Source organism: Leptopilina heterotoma, unplaced genomic scaffold (genome assembly GCF_015476425.1).
Source record: "Leptopilina heterotoma isolate Lh14 unplaced genomic scaffold, ASM1547642v1 Lhet_26, whole genome shotgun sequence".
In the NCBI taxonomy this organism is placed as follows: domain Eukaryota; kingdom Metazoa; phylum Arthropoda; class Insecta; order Hymenoptera; family Figitidae; genus Leptopilina; species Leptopilina heterotoma.
Window position 1 is genome coordinate 1407441 of NW_025110969.1, and position 15093 is coordinate 1422533.

The window sequence follows — 15093 nt, forward strand, 5'->3', positions numbered from 1 at the left end:
TGTATGACATAGGATAATCTCTGCAATAACCTTTCTCTGATATGTATCTCGCGACTCTACGAAAAGATTAGTTGTGAGCTTCTTTGCATAATTTGTAAATTTGTTTATTCAGGAAACAAAGGATGATTTATTTCCCAGAGAGATGTGGAGATAATTTATGTTTCTTTTCAAATGAAAATACTTGAATTTTTTTTAGAACAGTATGCAATCTTTTGATTAGTAGCGGTCACGTTAGAATTTAAATATAAGATTAGAGACAAATTTTAGCGCTGAGGACACCCTTTTCTTTTTTATTGATAATTTTTTAGAAACAAAAATATAATATCATTACAATTGATATTAAAACTAAAAATAGCAACAATAATGAAAAACTACGATCTTTCTATATTCTGAATAAATCGAGGAATAAATAACATAAATTGGTCTCTGTTTGTAAAATGTTTAAGGTTTGTTTCACATTCTGCGACATTGTAACACTTTCAACGCCATTGTATTTGTTTAATAATTTGAACTGTTAAATGATTGTAAATACATTCTTTATGGTAACGACTTTTTATACCTACGACACCTTTGAGGTTTTATTGTCTTTTCAAAATAAATAACATAAGAATGTCTTCCTTTACCTAATTTGCATATTTAGGGGAGAGTCTCCAGTTGTGAGACGGGTTTTATTTTTGACCCGTAAATTGTAAACGGGTAAACGAAATTGTAAATAAAATACACCGTTCGAAAGGTAACAGAAATACGCAACTTTTATTAAAAGAAAGTGTAGTGTTTCGATAAACTCAAAAAATGTTACGATACATTTTCCGAGCACATCGCTTTTTTCAAAAAAAAAAAATGTCTCCAGTTGTGAGACACTCATTAAAAATTGCTAAAATTTAGTAAGTTTGACATAAAACGTTATGTTTAGTAGAAATAATTAAATATATTAATAATATATATTATTATATACTAAATAATAATATTTATTCGCCAAAATATGACTATCAAATAAACACAATTTAATAGCTTCAACAAGAGCATTAAAATTGATTTCTTCTAAATCAATTGACTTTTTTTCACTTGACATGCCCAAAAATACTAGAAAAAAAAATAAAAACAACATTTAAATTGTATGCCTGCAAAGTCGTATTTTTTATGCTGCCCAGATGGGTGTTGACACCGTCTCACAACTGGTGATATGCTGTGTCTCACACCCAGAAATTGGAGCTATTTTGAAAAAGGAAAATTAAATTATTTTTAACCGTAGATTGGAACAATGCAATATTGCATCACAAAATATAAGGAAAACACTAAAAGAAAATGCATTACATTTACCTTTTCCAATTAATTAACTTGGAAAAAAAGTACTTTGCATTTATTGAAAAAACGCTTTTTAGTCGATTATCACACACAGTGTTGGTATTTAACAAAAACAGTTTATATATCCGCTTCGGCGTACACGAAATAGTTGGCTCATATAAAAAGAAATGTTTTTATATAAACCAATCGGCTTTTTAATATTGCATGTTTAAAAAAATTGACTGTCTCACAACTGGAGGTGTCTCACAACTGGAGACTCTCCCCTACTCTTTTCATATAAGGAACTATTTAACAAAGTTGGAAAATGTTTATATGATAAACTTTCAGTCAACTTCTTTTTGAAGTTGTAATTTTTAAACTAAAGATAAAAAATTGCTTTACATAATTATTAAATGTTTTTAAAGAGTTCTTTATTCTGATAACTAAAGTATTTTTAATCTTAATTAAATATTCTATCAGTGAATAATAATTAAATAATTTTTCTTTTTTCAGGTGAGTACATTTGAGTTTTCAAAAAGTCCTCTGCATTCCTTATTATTTCATCGTTATCGTGTTTGGTGAGTTATATTTTTGTACTGTTTTTATGTCTAAACATCACGTTTTCATGATTATCTCGACTTTTCCAATATCTGTAGGAATGGATTTATTTTTAACAGTAAATTTTATTGGCGCACAATTAATTTTTTTTATATAAATGTTTGGGGTTTCTGCGTTCTTTTGCAGAAACGAAAATAATGTAATATATAAAATTGATAAAATTAAATTTTTACGAAGAAGCACTTTGAGGCTTTGATTGCAACTGCAAATAATTTCAACATATATTTATAAAAATATTTTTTTTACTTTGCTTTCATAAAGTTTTCTTTCCAAGGAATTTAGAGTTATTTATTAGAAATTCGAATTTATTTCTAAAATTCAAAATATCTGTTTTAAAATAATAGACAAGTTTTAAAACAAAACTGGTTAAATGTTGTTTTTAGGAATTTTTAAGGTTGATGATTGTAGATAAGAAATGAAAATTGAAAAATCAAATAATAACTATTTAAATGCTTTATTATTTATATGTTTGCTTAGATACAGTAAAAGACAAAATCTTTTTTTATTTACAATTATTTTATTTATTTAGTAAATGGTAGGTGTATTGTATATTGTCTGAAAAAATCTGCAAAAATCTGTCCCAAAAGCTTTCATCTTGTTTAGGTAGTTCGTGATGATTTAATTTATCAATTGTTGCGTTCAAATGACTTTCCAAATTATTTAAAACTTGTTTTACTTCATTTACTTTATCCATAGTGAAGTTACTCTGTTCGCTTCTGATCGTCGAAATTAGAAAGCAGATTATTGCTAATCTTATCATGATTGTTAAAGAATACATTTTTTTCCCAGTTGATATTTGTTATTTACCGCAAATACTAGTACAATCTGTAAATATTACTAATAAAATAATGCGAAAAAATATTAATTTGATTTTTAAAATTATATATACTTACCGTATGGTTTCAAATTATACGGTAGGTGTATTACACAGGAATAATTAGACGGATTTCACTATTTCTTTTTTGTTTCAAACTTAATGCCACGAAACAAAAGACTTTCAAATAACGTTTAAAAATTTCACGCGATTCTACAACTTATATACTGTTCATGTTGAGTATTATTTAAAGTTATCTCAAAATTTTATGTACTATTATTCAACAAAAAATGTACTGGTGCAACCGATTCAGATTGGGAGAAAAAAATATTATTTATCAGCGAATTGATGTACTGTTGACCAATAGAAAAATTACAGGTGTAACAAGTTCAGATTAGGAAAGAAAAATATTTTTTATTGTATAATGTTAAGAAAATATTTTGAGAAATTTGATGAGAAAAATATTGCAATATTAGAAACAATTTTGTAATGTGGTAAAACTGAAAGGAACATAGTTTCCCTTTCATGCTATTAAGATCAATGTGGATCTGCTTTCCTCTTAAGGGATTAATCCCTTTTATAGCGTTTAATTTGTATTTAGAGGCAGGATTGAAAATGTCTCTTCCATCAAATTTAACAATAGAAATATGATGTTGATATTTCTATGGAAGAGGAAGTTTAGGATGAGGGTATTAGGCTTTGATAGGAGCATCAACCGGAACATGTCAGGCAGTAACGTGCAAGTGAAATCGATACTGGTAATAATAATTGTATTCGTCGCACGTTAAGCTTCCTGCAGTTGCTTCGAAGGATATACGTCCTCTCTCTGTGCTGCTCTGGAATTATCTCTCGAGTATCTAGTGCCGCATAAATCAGGACCCGTGGATTACGAAGCTAAGGCTGCGGAAGTAATGGGATTATCGTTAGCGCACTGGCCCGCTTGAAACTAGGAAACGTCCCATCGTCCGTCGCTCTACCATCCGTCCACTCTCTGCACTTTACCAACTAACGTAAATTTCATAATTTTCCCATTATTTATTCAAGTCCACATTTGACTACCAATTTTTCAATTAATCCTCTATTCTATTATTTACCCATTAGTTGTCGTATTCGCTTTTGGTTAAACAGGTTGACTAGTGGCAAACGAAATTTTAATTATTTATAGCCTTAATTAGTAGTGTGGGTGTAAAGTAGTCCTTTTAGCGTTACATGAAAATTTGATTTGAGTAAGAGATAAATTGTTTACTAAAAAGACTTTCGCTGGAAAAATTTAGAAAATCTTTTTTTGTTTTTTTCTTCGTGTTCACTAGGAGGGATGACAAGTTATTCTCCAGCGTCGTAAAATACAGAGAGCATTGAATTTTGTTTTTCCCAAAAATCTCTCGCAAACATATCGTGGGTCAGGGAAAAGGAAGTCGAGTAAATATTTGTGAGCAAAAGTAATCGTTCCTATAAAAATCCGCTGGAATGAAGGGGGAGATTCTTTTCGAATTGTGTTCTTGTATCATAAATTGACGATTGTTTTAAAATGTGTGTGAGAGAACATGCATCAAGTGCATATACAAATATATCCATAAGATGGAATACGGTGCGACCCCTCCAAGTGATGCTCTTGACCCGACCCAAGGAATTTTCTCGCATAGGACTGCAAGGGGACGACGGAAGCGGTAGGAGGAGTGTCGGGAGTGAGAAAGGAAGATGAGAGTGTGCTAGATAGAGTGAGCATGGGGTGCGAGGTCGAAAGTACCGGAGATCGAGCGGAAACCGGCTCTCTGTCTGCTTGGAGATTCTTGCAAAGGACGCAGTGCACGTCACCGACAGTCGAGCTGCCGGAGGTGCTCCCGGCAGTTTACGGTTCCTGGGCTGGCCATAACTCGGCGCAGACAATTCATAAAGCAACCAAGGGGAGGTTTTGGGGACGGGCGGCGGCAAAAGAAGGTGAAAAAGAGAGAAAATAAAAGACATTCTCGGTCGGGAAAACCCGAGAGGCCACAACAGAAAAGGCTGCCGGCTCCACCGCACCAAAGTGCTCTCTAAATTATTCTCTCAAGCATCATGCGCTCAGAGATAACCAAAGTTGGTAACTAAGGATTGTTTTCACCTCGGTTCTACTATCCAAATTAACTTCTAATTCCTTCGAAACGCTACGAATTTTCTTTTTTTAACAATTACCACATGGGTCGTTAGATTTTTTTATTTACCCTTTTTAAAATTTAATACTATATTAGAAAATTTTTCCCAAATCTAATATTAATTTAAAAACCTTTTTCAAATTAATAATTTCAATTTTCATGTTTTCTTTATATTTCTGCTATCCAAAGTAGAACTTCAATTATAACATAAATAATAAAAGATGGTATAAAGCAACATTGAATAAAACACTCAAACACAATTAAATTCCAGAAGGCTGATAACAATAATATTCTTTAAAATTCAATATCTCAGCGATCATAAAAACTAGTTTTTTCAAACTATAATTGGGTCATTCGATAATAGGACGAAGGTCTAAATTGTTATTAGATCTATATTCGAAGGGATTGTAAAATATTTTATGCGGTACCAATTATATAATGAGCATTCAGATAGGATATGATGACAATCATCCCTGACGATTCAGGGCAGTTATTCTTTCTTAAAACCTGAATTGAAATTAAGTCATTAAAGTTTTTATTTGAATCCTTTTCAATTAGAATCAGAGAGAAAGAGTAGATCCAGATGTATTAAGGGACACTAAAACAAAATAAGAACTTTGTGGAATCAATCGAGTATTGATATAGAGACAAAATTTAAAAGTAATAGTTGCTTACCTTTTAAAATTATTCTTAGAGTCGTAGACCCAAAAAGCGATACTTCCTTCAGTGTGAGATCGAAGAAATGACTTTGTCTAGCGGAAACAGAGAATGCAGTAGATTTCCCTCGAATTGCTTTCGGGACAGCCAAAGTGATAGGTCCGGAGTTCAGGTGTCGATGTAAATTAAATAAAACACCCCTCAAAACTACGAGTGACCTAATTATTGATTTGACGTTGATGTCGAGTTAATGCAGTCCTTAGAAAAATAGAAATGTCCCTCGCAGTAGAAATCATCTCCTTGAATGAATTTGTCTAGGACGAGACTCGAAGAAGGCATTTGGTACTTGAAGAGATTTTCTGGACTGGAGTCGCAGAACAAACTCGATGACAACACATCTAGTTAACTTGGTCGCGGTTGCTGGACTGACACAAAGAAGACGCGAAGTTGATTTGGTGGCGACTTGTGGACTAGTTAAGTTGTAGGCGTTTCCTGGACTGATACGATGAAGACACTTGGGGTAAAACACAACTAGTTAACTTGGTGGCGATTCCTGGACTGACGAATTCGGCAAGGGTGGCACCTTTTATAGGTCCCTTTTGCAAAGGGATACCACCCACTTTTATTGTTTTCAGATTGTTATTATTGATTTAATTTTTAACTCCTGTATCAGACAGTTGGGGACCTAATGGAAGGGAGACAAAATACAGATGACCGTATTTGGCATCTGCTATCTAAGTGAAGACTTGGATCAATATAGTTTACATTCCAAGAAAATAAGGATTTAGGTTTTTTTATCCTCCCTTAGAAGATAATATTTATAAATATAAAACACATGTTTATTTAAAAGTCTAATTTGAGAAAATACACGTCTAAAAAAGAGGGCTACGTTGATACAAAAAGTTCTTAATGTTTTCAGTAAATAATAAGTCAGGATATTCCAAAAGAAATATAGTATAATTCTTTATTCTTAAAGAGTTGTTACACATGTCAAAAGTATTAGAATAAGAGCTTTATGTCTACGTGACCATCGATAATGTTTTATTGTGAGAAATTGCTAAATAAAATAAGTAAATTTGTTCAGGAAGTAAAGAGGTAATAACTCATTTCTCAAGATATATATGAAATATCGATTGTTGGCGTTTGTAATAAAATCTCGAAAGTGGTTTATTTTCTTGAGACTGGCTCTCGTAAAAGGAACTAGGCTGTATTGCAACGTGAATCGAATTTTCAAGCTTAGAGAGAAAGCTGAGATACTCACACTATTCTCTTGAGAGGATGTGCTCTATTGAGCTTGTAATCGCGGAATTTATGGAAACTCAATAACATTGTTTCTATCTCGAAGATTCACTTATTTTATTTAATGTATAATTTAATACTCGAAATCCCTTGACAATAGATCAAAAGAAGCATTTCAGAAACAAACAAAGAAATATCGTCGTAAATCGTAAATCATGTTGGGATTATAAATAAATGATAATGTGGAGAAAAAAGCGGTAGTAGCATCGAAGTAAGTACAAGGGTTTAAAGATAATTCAAGTCAATTTGTTTGGAAAAAATACTATTTTTTACTTTGAAATATCGATTTTAAGACTCAAAGTCATGGCACTGTGCCTTATTTTCTGCGGGCAAGGATAAGCCGGGCGTTGGTTGGCAGAGGAGCAAATCGACGAGTAAAGGTGCACGCGAGGATTTTCAGTGCGAGAGCGATACTATTTCTCGGCTAGTTAAGAAGTAGGGCTTAGGAGCTTACTTCTATCGAGTCTAGACGCCAGCCATGTAGGTGAAGTCTGTGTTGGTCTTCTTACTGGGTTGGAGGGCGGAAGGAAAGGAACGTACGGAATCCGCTCTTGTACATGAGAGACTGCTGTGTATGGGCAGAGGGTGGAAGCAACCAGGGGAAGAAGCAGCCAGATTAAAGTTTTCCAACTGTAGGAATAGCATGGCTCGACTGTTAAATGCTCGACGTGCTTCAACTTCTTTACACTCTACACTCTTGTTGCGAAGCTCCAGGTCAACGTCTGATTAGAACATAATCCCTAATTCATACTCGTAGCAGAATGATTATTAACTCGAATTAAAACTTGCTTCATCGTACTTTTTTCTTTTGTTCCTCTTTTAAAGTAGACGCAATTATTGCCATTAGACAATATTCGTATATTCATAAAATATTCTCTAAAGTTATCAAAAATCCATCTAAAAAGTTAAATCGCGGTGAATTAATATGCAATGTGGTCATTGTTGTAGAAACAGTAGTCAAAGTTGCCAATTCATATTATTAAGTTGATTCTAAAAGAGATTTCAATTACTCGAGTAGTTCCACTGGTATGCCTTTCTCATTTTCAACTCAAACTGATCTTAACTTACACAAAGACGAGAGAAGATTACTTATTTAAGTAAATACCATCTTACATTACCAAGAAAGTCTTTGAGTATCACAATTCCTTTAATTATACTAAAATCATTAATTGTCTCTCGGTCTTTCATTCGTCTACCGCTATTTTACTAGCACTTTATCTATTGTAACTAATTGAATTTTAATTGGTTCACAACCTCATCGTGAAAAGATAGTTTGTTTCATCTTGATTCTCTAAAGATTCAAGTCTAATATACATCCTGCTTAATTTATATCTGAGAAATTTAATTCTCCGAAAGGTTTCGCAATTATTGAACAATTGCTTTTTCTGTTGATTGATATTCTTTTTTTAGTTTTGTAGTTGTTTTTTTTTTATTTAATTTTTATTAGTAAAGTGACTTTGGATTACTTTGTCAGAATATGACATCCTAGATCCTTGGTATATTATTTTGCTCTGATTTTTTATTTATAACTAAAGTTGTTAATTCACAAATTGTTATTTTGAGAAATAAATCGCGACAAGACACAACGAAAGTTTAACTTAAAAAAAAGTCCGCCCACTAAAAGTTTGCTTGAATACATTTGATCACTGATGAGAATGATGACAGAAGATTTTAAGCCGGAATTATGAGTTACAGTTGGCTAACTGTTGACCCGCCTATCTGAAGTGTGAGAGTAGAAGTGCGTTTGCGAGGAGGGATTTTGATAATTGTTCGAATTCCATCAAGATCCGTTGATTTAGTAAACTTTTTAAATTTGTTTATGACGACAGCTCTCAAGACGATCCGTCAAATCAACTACTTTACCCTCCATATTTGTGAATCTAGAGAGCGTGTCATCAAGTTTGTCATTTATGTCCATAAAAGTCTCCGAAATTTCGATAAAATTTTTGGAGGTAGTTTGCGAATTTGATTAATTGAATAAGAGTACAGAGTGTCTGCAAACGTAAAGATTCATTAGTTAAACATAGTTTGTAATTTTGGAAACATTATTACTCTATCTATTATCATTGAACTGAGAAGTTCGTTCTCGACCGGTGGTAAATTATATATTGGTGGCTTAAGTGGCCTCAATTCAAATTTATCACACATCCTTTGTAGAAATTTCGATTGTATACTATAATTGATGGGTCTGGATTTGTCATCTGACGTAGTACCGTCATCATGATCATCACTATCGATTTGTTGATGAAGGGAAGGAAGAAATTGACGTTTGCACGTCTTGATGGATGACGATGTGTGCTTTGCTTTTGTGTGTGATTGACAGCAACTCTTATCACTCATAGAATCATTGGTGACAGAGAACACCAGAGAAGTTGAGAATATTTCAGGAAAAAAGTCACTTGAATGGTTTTTCATTTAGTTTTCATTTAGGTTAGATTTTTTTACCAATATTGTTCTCACGGTAAAAATGTAAGTTTGATTTAACACGATTTGTCTTTAGAGCAAATTTCATCTGACTTTTAATATCCGGAGAGTTTACAGTTAAATAAAACAATATGTTCCCTGTTGCGCCGAGTTCGCATCAGAGGAAATTTTCCCTTTTTGGCCGAGTTTTTTTTTCGCTTTATTGGTAAAAACGGCTTGGACGCATCGCACATCGGTTTCATTATTCACTTGCACCTGCGACGACTGGCGGTGTAGCTTGATTAAATTTCAATGCGCGTTCGTCGTTGAATCGCGTTTCAGCGCAGTGAGCGAGCCAATTCGTGAAAGAATCGGGGTCATCGATTCGTGCATAATTTTAAATATCCCCACACACATATATATATATACACACCAGGACTCGCGGTTTGGTCCACGCTTGTTTAATCGGCTTTCGAGCGATTCGCAAAGTACACAATGAATTGCATTACTCTGTCGGACCTGTAATCCTCGCAACGGTCATTTATATTAATTAGCATGGTCGCGAACCATTCGTGTTCAACATAAATTACCGAGCTAATGATGAATGTCAGGCATAAACGTGGCATTATGCACGCGCATACGAGTGTAATGCATGTACTCAACTGACCAAAGGGGTTTGTGTTAGGTTAGCTGGGTACACATGACCTAGGCATACGTGCACCTCCGCATTTCCACTCATCTACATTTACATCTACACATGAGAAATGCATAGATGGAAGATTTCACGAATTTTCGCTATGGCATTTGTCACGTCCATCTGGCGCGTTCTCTGCAATGAAATTATACTTCCTTGCATAATGTGTCCTTCATCTCTTTAAACTTGTGCCTTGAAACTGATTCTTAGTGAAATTAGAATGGTTCTTACATCACTAAAGTTTATAAATTTTCTCTTCATCGAGATATATACACTGCCGGGGGAAGTTGTGCGAATGTTAACGTAAAATAATATTTCTACTTACACATTGTAAAGGATCTTGTTCACCACATGATGAAATAGAAAATTTTTGTTAAACAGTAATTATTTGTTAATATAGGAGATTCAGTCATTTCTCAGAAAATCGAAGTGGTTAAATGACGTCCACATATGATACGACCTGTTTCAAATAATTCGTCTTAGAAAAGTATTTATTTAAAACGAACCTGGCGCCATAAAGATTTATTCTACATAAAGTTACTTCAAACTATCATATACCTGCGGGCTAACAAACAACATTATTGTAAACACATACACGCCAACAACATAAAAGCCAATTCGAACCTAACTTTGGTTGTCCAAAAATAATTAGGTAGAAGAATTGGGATAAAATGCAAAGAATTCGTTCTGTTTCTCAATGATAACTCAACTACACTGTATGGCTGATGCCTTAACTACTTTGTCGATTAATTGTTAGAATTTTAATTCATTGTAATCCAGTAGAACTTAATGAATTGTGGGGACGATTAAAAGGAAACTTGTCGGAAGATTATCGAGGAATTTGACAATATTGAAGCAGAAAATAGAGTTTATAGAGATATTAAAACATTATTATAGCAAGAAGAATATCGTTTAACAACTTCGTTCACAGAATGATGCTTTTAGTACAAAAAATAAATCACATTTTAAGTTGTAGGTTCGAATTTTTGAATCCAATAAAGTGAAACGTAAACTGGAAGATTAAGTACTAAAGGGTTGGGTCAATTCTGGGAGACACTACATTCTATGTATCGGGTTTTGAGTTTTGCATACAGATATTGTTTAATAGCAAAACTATTGTTTTTAGTTTATTTAAAGACCTTTTCATTTCCTAAATTTGGTTAACCTTTTTCTTAAGTAGGGATTCTCACCCACTTACTGAAATAATAGTTTGTTAGGAGGGGGATCCACTATCAAGAGATTAGAGGTTTCAAATATAGTTTTGTGTAAGATTACCTTTAAATTTTATTGTTTAACAATTAATTTTATGGTTTAACAATTAATTTTATGGTTTAACAATTAATTTTATTGATAAACAATTAATTTGTTTGTATAACTATTTAATTTGTTTATTACTCTATAGTCGACAGAATATTTATATAAAATTAGGACAAAAATAATTATAGAAAGGATGATTCGGCGCATTTGAATGTGAATTTATCTGAAAGGGATAAAAGAGCCGGAATATTTGACGACAACAAAGACAGAGAAGTGTATAACCGTTAACAAACGAAAGGACGCAATAAATCGGAGAGGCCGATTGATGTTGGAGGGTTTTAGGGTGGATGCAAGGAGCGAGATTTTGAAGCGGGTTGATTGCACCGCTTCGCAAATATTGACATAACTAATTTTGCTCTGAGAAAGACCGTCTTTATTCATCCACTTGACGACTATAGGTAACGAGAGAGAGAAGTACGCTAATGAGGACCTTAAGACGCTAGAATGTAAAGTAAACACCATACTGCCTTAAAATATCCTGATGAATCACTTTTCCAGAAGGAAATTTAACTACCCGGATGCACTAATAATAATAAGTCATGACAATGTTATTACTGCAAATGAACTCAATTTTGAAAAATCAATTTAACAGTTTATAACTATTAATAAATTCTTTTTTTTATCTTTTAACTGATAATAAAAAAAGCTTGATTCGGGGGGAGTGAAAATTAACATACCGGGTTAAAATTTAAATAGTTAACATAGAGTTAACAGTTAAATGTCAGATTACCTTTAACAGTTCCGGAAAGCAACATTAGAGAAACAATTATAGAAAATGACTCTGTTGGTTAATGGTTTTCAATTTAATTAAACCGTGGAGATTGTTGAAAGTAAATAAGTACGGGGAATGGAGGTTTTCTTTAAACCACATGAGAAGAATCTACTTGAATCTCTCGCATTTCCTGAGAAATGCCTACAAACCTAAGAGGTATTCCAAGTCTAGGTCGTTATCTAAAGCCTCCCTTGCTAGGCGTTTCCTGTGAGAGATAATGTGAGTTGAGAGAAAACGAAAGAGCTTGTGCTACGAGCTTTAAGGTCTATGTCCGATACCAAGTATCTCTCGTTTGCAGTTTCAACTTTATATACGGGGAACGAGAGCGGAACTAGAAGAGAAGGAATACAACGTGAAGTGAAGGATGAAACAGCTGGCGGTGAACGTGCCTTTGCACAAAGAGAGACGCAACGATGCAATTTGGGTCGTTCTGACATACACCAAGATGATTCGCTCGTTCTTTGACGTACTATAAAACAATCTTGATGAGAATCGAAAGTCGTTCGTTCAAGGAGCAATTTAAGAAAAAAAAGAAGAAGAAGAAGAGAAACGATTCAATAGAAACTGTATTTAATGACAAACATTTACCTTTTAATCCTCTCTAACTTTTGAGTAGCTTTGATCTCCAGAACAACTTAAAGATACAGGGAGAAGTGATAAAAAAGGAGAGAAAACTTTTTAAAGCGAACAATTGAAGATAAGAATTTCTTTCATCAGTTATCGGAGTCATCAAGGTCATGCAACTTTTTGTATTTGCGGATGTGATTTCCAACTACTCAAGAGTGTCACACAAAAATTCTCGTTCTCCATCTGTCAAAACAAAAATAGTTGCTATTTTGCTACTGTGGAACTTTTCCCGATGTTGGATACTTCAGGACTCTGCATTACCGACGCATGGTAACTAAGTTACATCACTTCTCGAAACGCTCGGGTATTTAATTCTCTCATTCTCGTTCGGTTTTTGACAGTAAACTTCTTTCTATGTAAATTTGGAAAAATTCAACTTCTATCAGGAATTGAACCAATTGAGACAAAGCAGAATTTTAGTTGGTAAGTCTTCGAAAAGTATTTATTTAAAAAGAACCTGGCGCTATGGGGTCTTCAGTCTTCAGAAAGTTGTTTCCAACTAGTCGACAGAATTCTAACCTAAAATTCTTGAAAAAAATAGTAAAAGAAATAATAGTTTGAACAAATTTTGAAAATAAATGAAAATAATAGAAACTAAATTAACATCATTCTAAATTTACAAATTTTATATTCTTGGCACATTTTTTTTGTGGGTGGAAAAAGTAATAAACTCTAATAGCCGTCAATTAGGAGATTATGAATATTTATCACCAATGACCGAGTTTTTAGAATAGAAAAAAGATGTATGTCAACAGGAATATTGAAATAATTTCCACGCAAAAAAGTGTCGTCTAGCATAGATATAGAGAAATAAGCAATATTAATAATAAAAACAACATGAATATTCTCTTTTAATTCGCCCGCATATATTATATATATACACGTGAAAAAAAAAGAAAAGGAAAATTCGTACTATTTGCAAAATTAATCAACTAATGAAAATGAATTATTGAGTAGGTGGATGGTTATATCACTGCAAAAGGTAAACACCAATATTGCATTCGTATTCAGAGTTTCTATTTATCAGAAAACTGACTGAAAACTCGAACAAAGCAATAGTTATAGCAGTGATTTTTTGCTAATCGATATTAGCAACAAATTTTGTAAACTGTCTAAATTAATCTTTACCACAGGGCACGAAATAGGTCCTTCAATCCTGTAAAGGGAACGTAAATTTGCTTCCAGTCCGTAAAAGTCAATTTTTTTGAAGAATAAAGGTCCGTAAAGTTTGTAATTTGATAGAAAAAAGACAAAAAGTTCGTTAATTGAATTATGTTCAAAAAAATTTTTTTTAATTTTCGTCAAAATTTTAATGATCTTTAGAAATATTAAAATTCATCTCCGAAATTCAATTATTTAGAAAAATTTTAATACAATTCTTGTCAAAAATTCAATTGAGGCCTTGGATTCAATAACTCGCCCGACGCTCGAAGGCACGCGCTAATACCAGTCGGGTAGCAGTGAGTGGCCCAGAGGCGCTCACTGCTCACTGACTGGCAGTTGCGCGTTCCTCCGAGCGTCGGGCGAGTTATTGGATCCAAGGCCTCAATTGTTATCAAATATTTTCCTCAATTAAATGATTTTCAATATTTATTATTATAATAAAATTCTCTAAAAGAATTCAGTTATTTAAAAAAATTTTTTGTAAATTTCTACGCAAACATTTAATTATTGTCATGAATAATAAAATTTTCACAGGAATTCAATTATTCATAAATTTTTTTATAAATTTCTTCGCAATAATTCAATTATTTTTATAAATAATAAAAACTTCATAGAAATTCAATTGTTATCAAAAATAATAAAATTCTTGGCAAAATTTCAATTATTTTTAAAAATTTTCCTTAATTAAATGATTTTCAATATTTATTATTTTAATAAAATTTCCCAAAAGAATTTAATTATTTAAAAAAAATTTCATACATTTCTACGCAACCATTTAATTATTTTCATAAAATAATAAAAATTTCACAGGAATTCAATTATTTACAAATATTTCGTAAATTTCTTTGTAATAATTCACTTATTTTCATAAATAATACAATTTTTAAATGGATTCAATTATTTTCGTAAATAATAAAATTCTTTTTAGGAATTCAAATATTTTCAAAAGGATTTCAATTTTAAATACAATTTTATAGGAATTGCACAAGAAATGTAATTATTCTTAAAAATTTAGTTCCAATTCCTCGAAAAAATCAATTATTTAAAATTTTTTTTTTTTAATTCTCTAGAAGAATTCAATTATTTACAAAAATATTAGAATTTTTTACTTCACAGGAATTCAATTATTTTCAAGTATTTTAATGAAATTGTTTGAAAGAAATCAATTTATTTTAAACACAATTTTACTTAAATTCTTTTGAAATAATTCAATTATTCTTTTAGATTTTAATAAAATTCTTCCTAAGAATTTAATGATTTATATAAATAATTTCTCGAAAGAATTCAATTCTGTAGATAAATAACAACATTA

The 15093-nt window shown here is 32.1% G+C and overlaps 1 protein-coding gene and 1 long non-coding RNA gene across 4 annotated transcripts in view; one reads left to right on the plus strand and one right to left on the minus strand.

Annotated features, from left to right (window-relative positions):
- Positions 1-15093, plus strand: part of LOC122503376 (E3 ubiquitin-protein ligase MIB1) — a 744700-nt gene that overhangs the window by 149676 nt on the left and 579931 nt on the right. The window lies entirely within an intron of this gene.
- LOC122503380 lies at positions 2341-4856 on the minus strand. The gene is made up of 2 exons (XR_006301736.1): positions 2796-4856; positions 2341-2727 (listed from the first exon to the last, which is right to left on the minus strand). It is a non-coding gene; the product is annotated as an uncharacterized LOC122503380 (long non-coding RNA).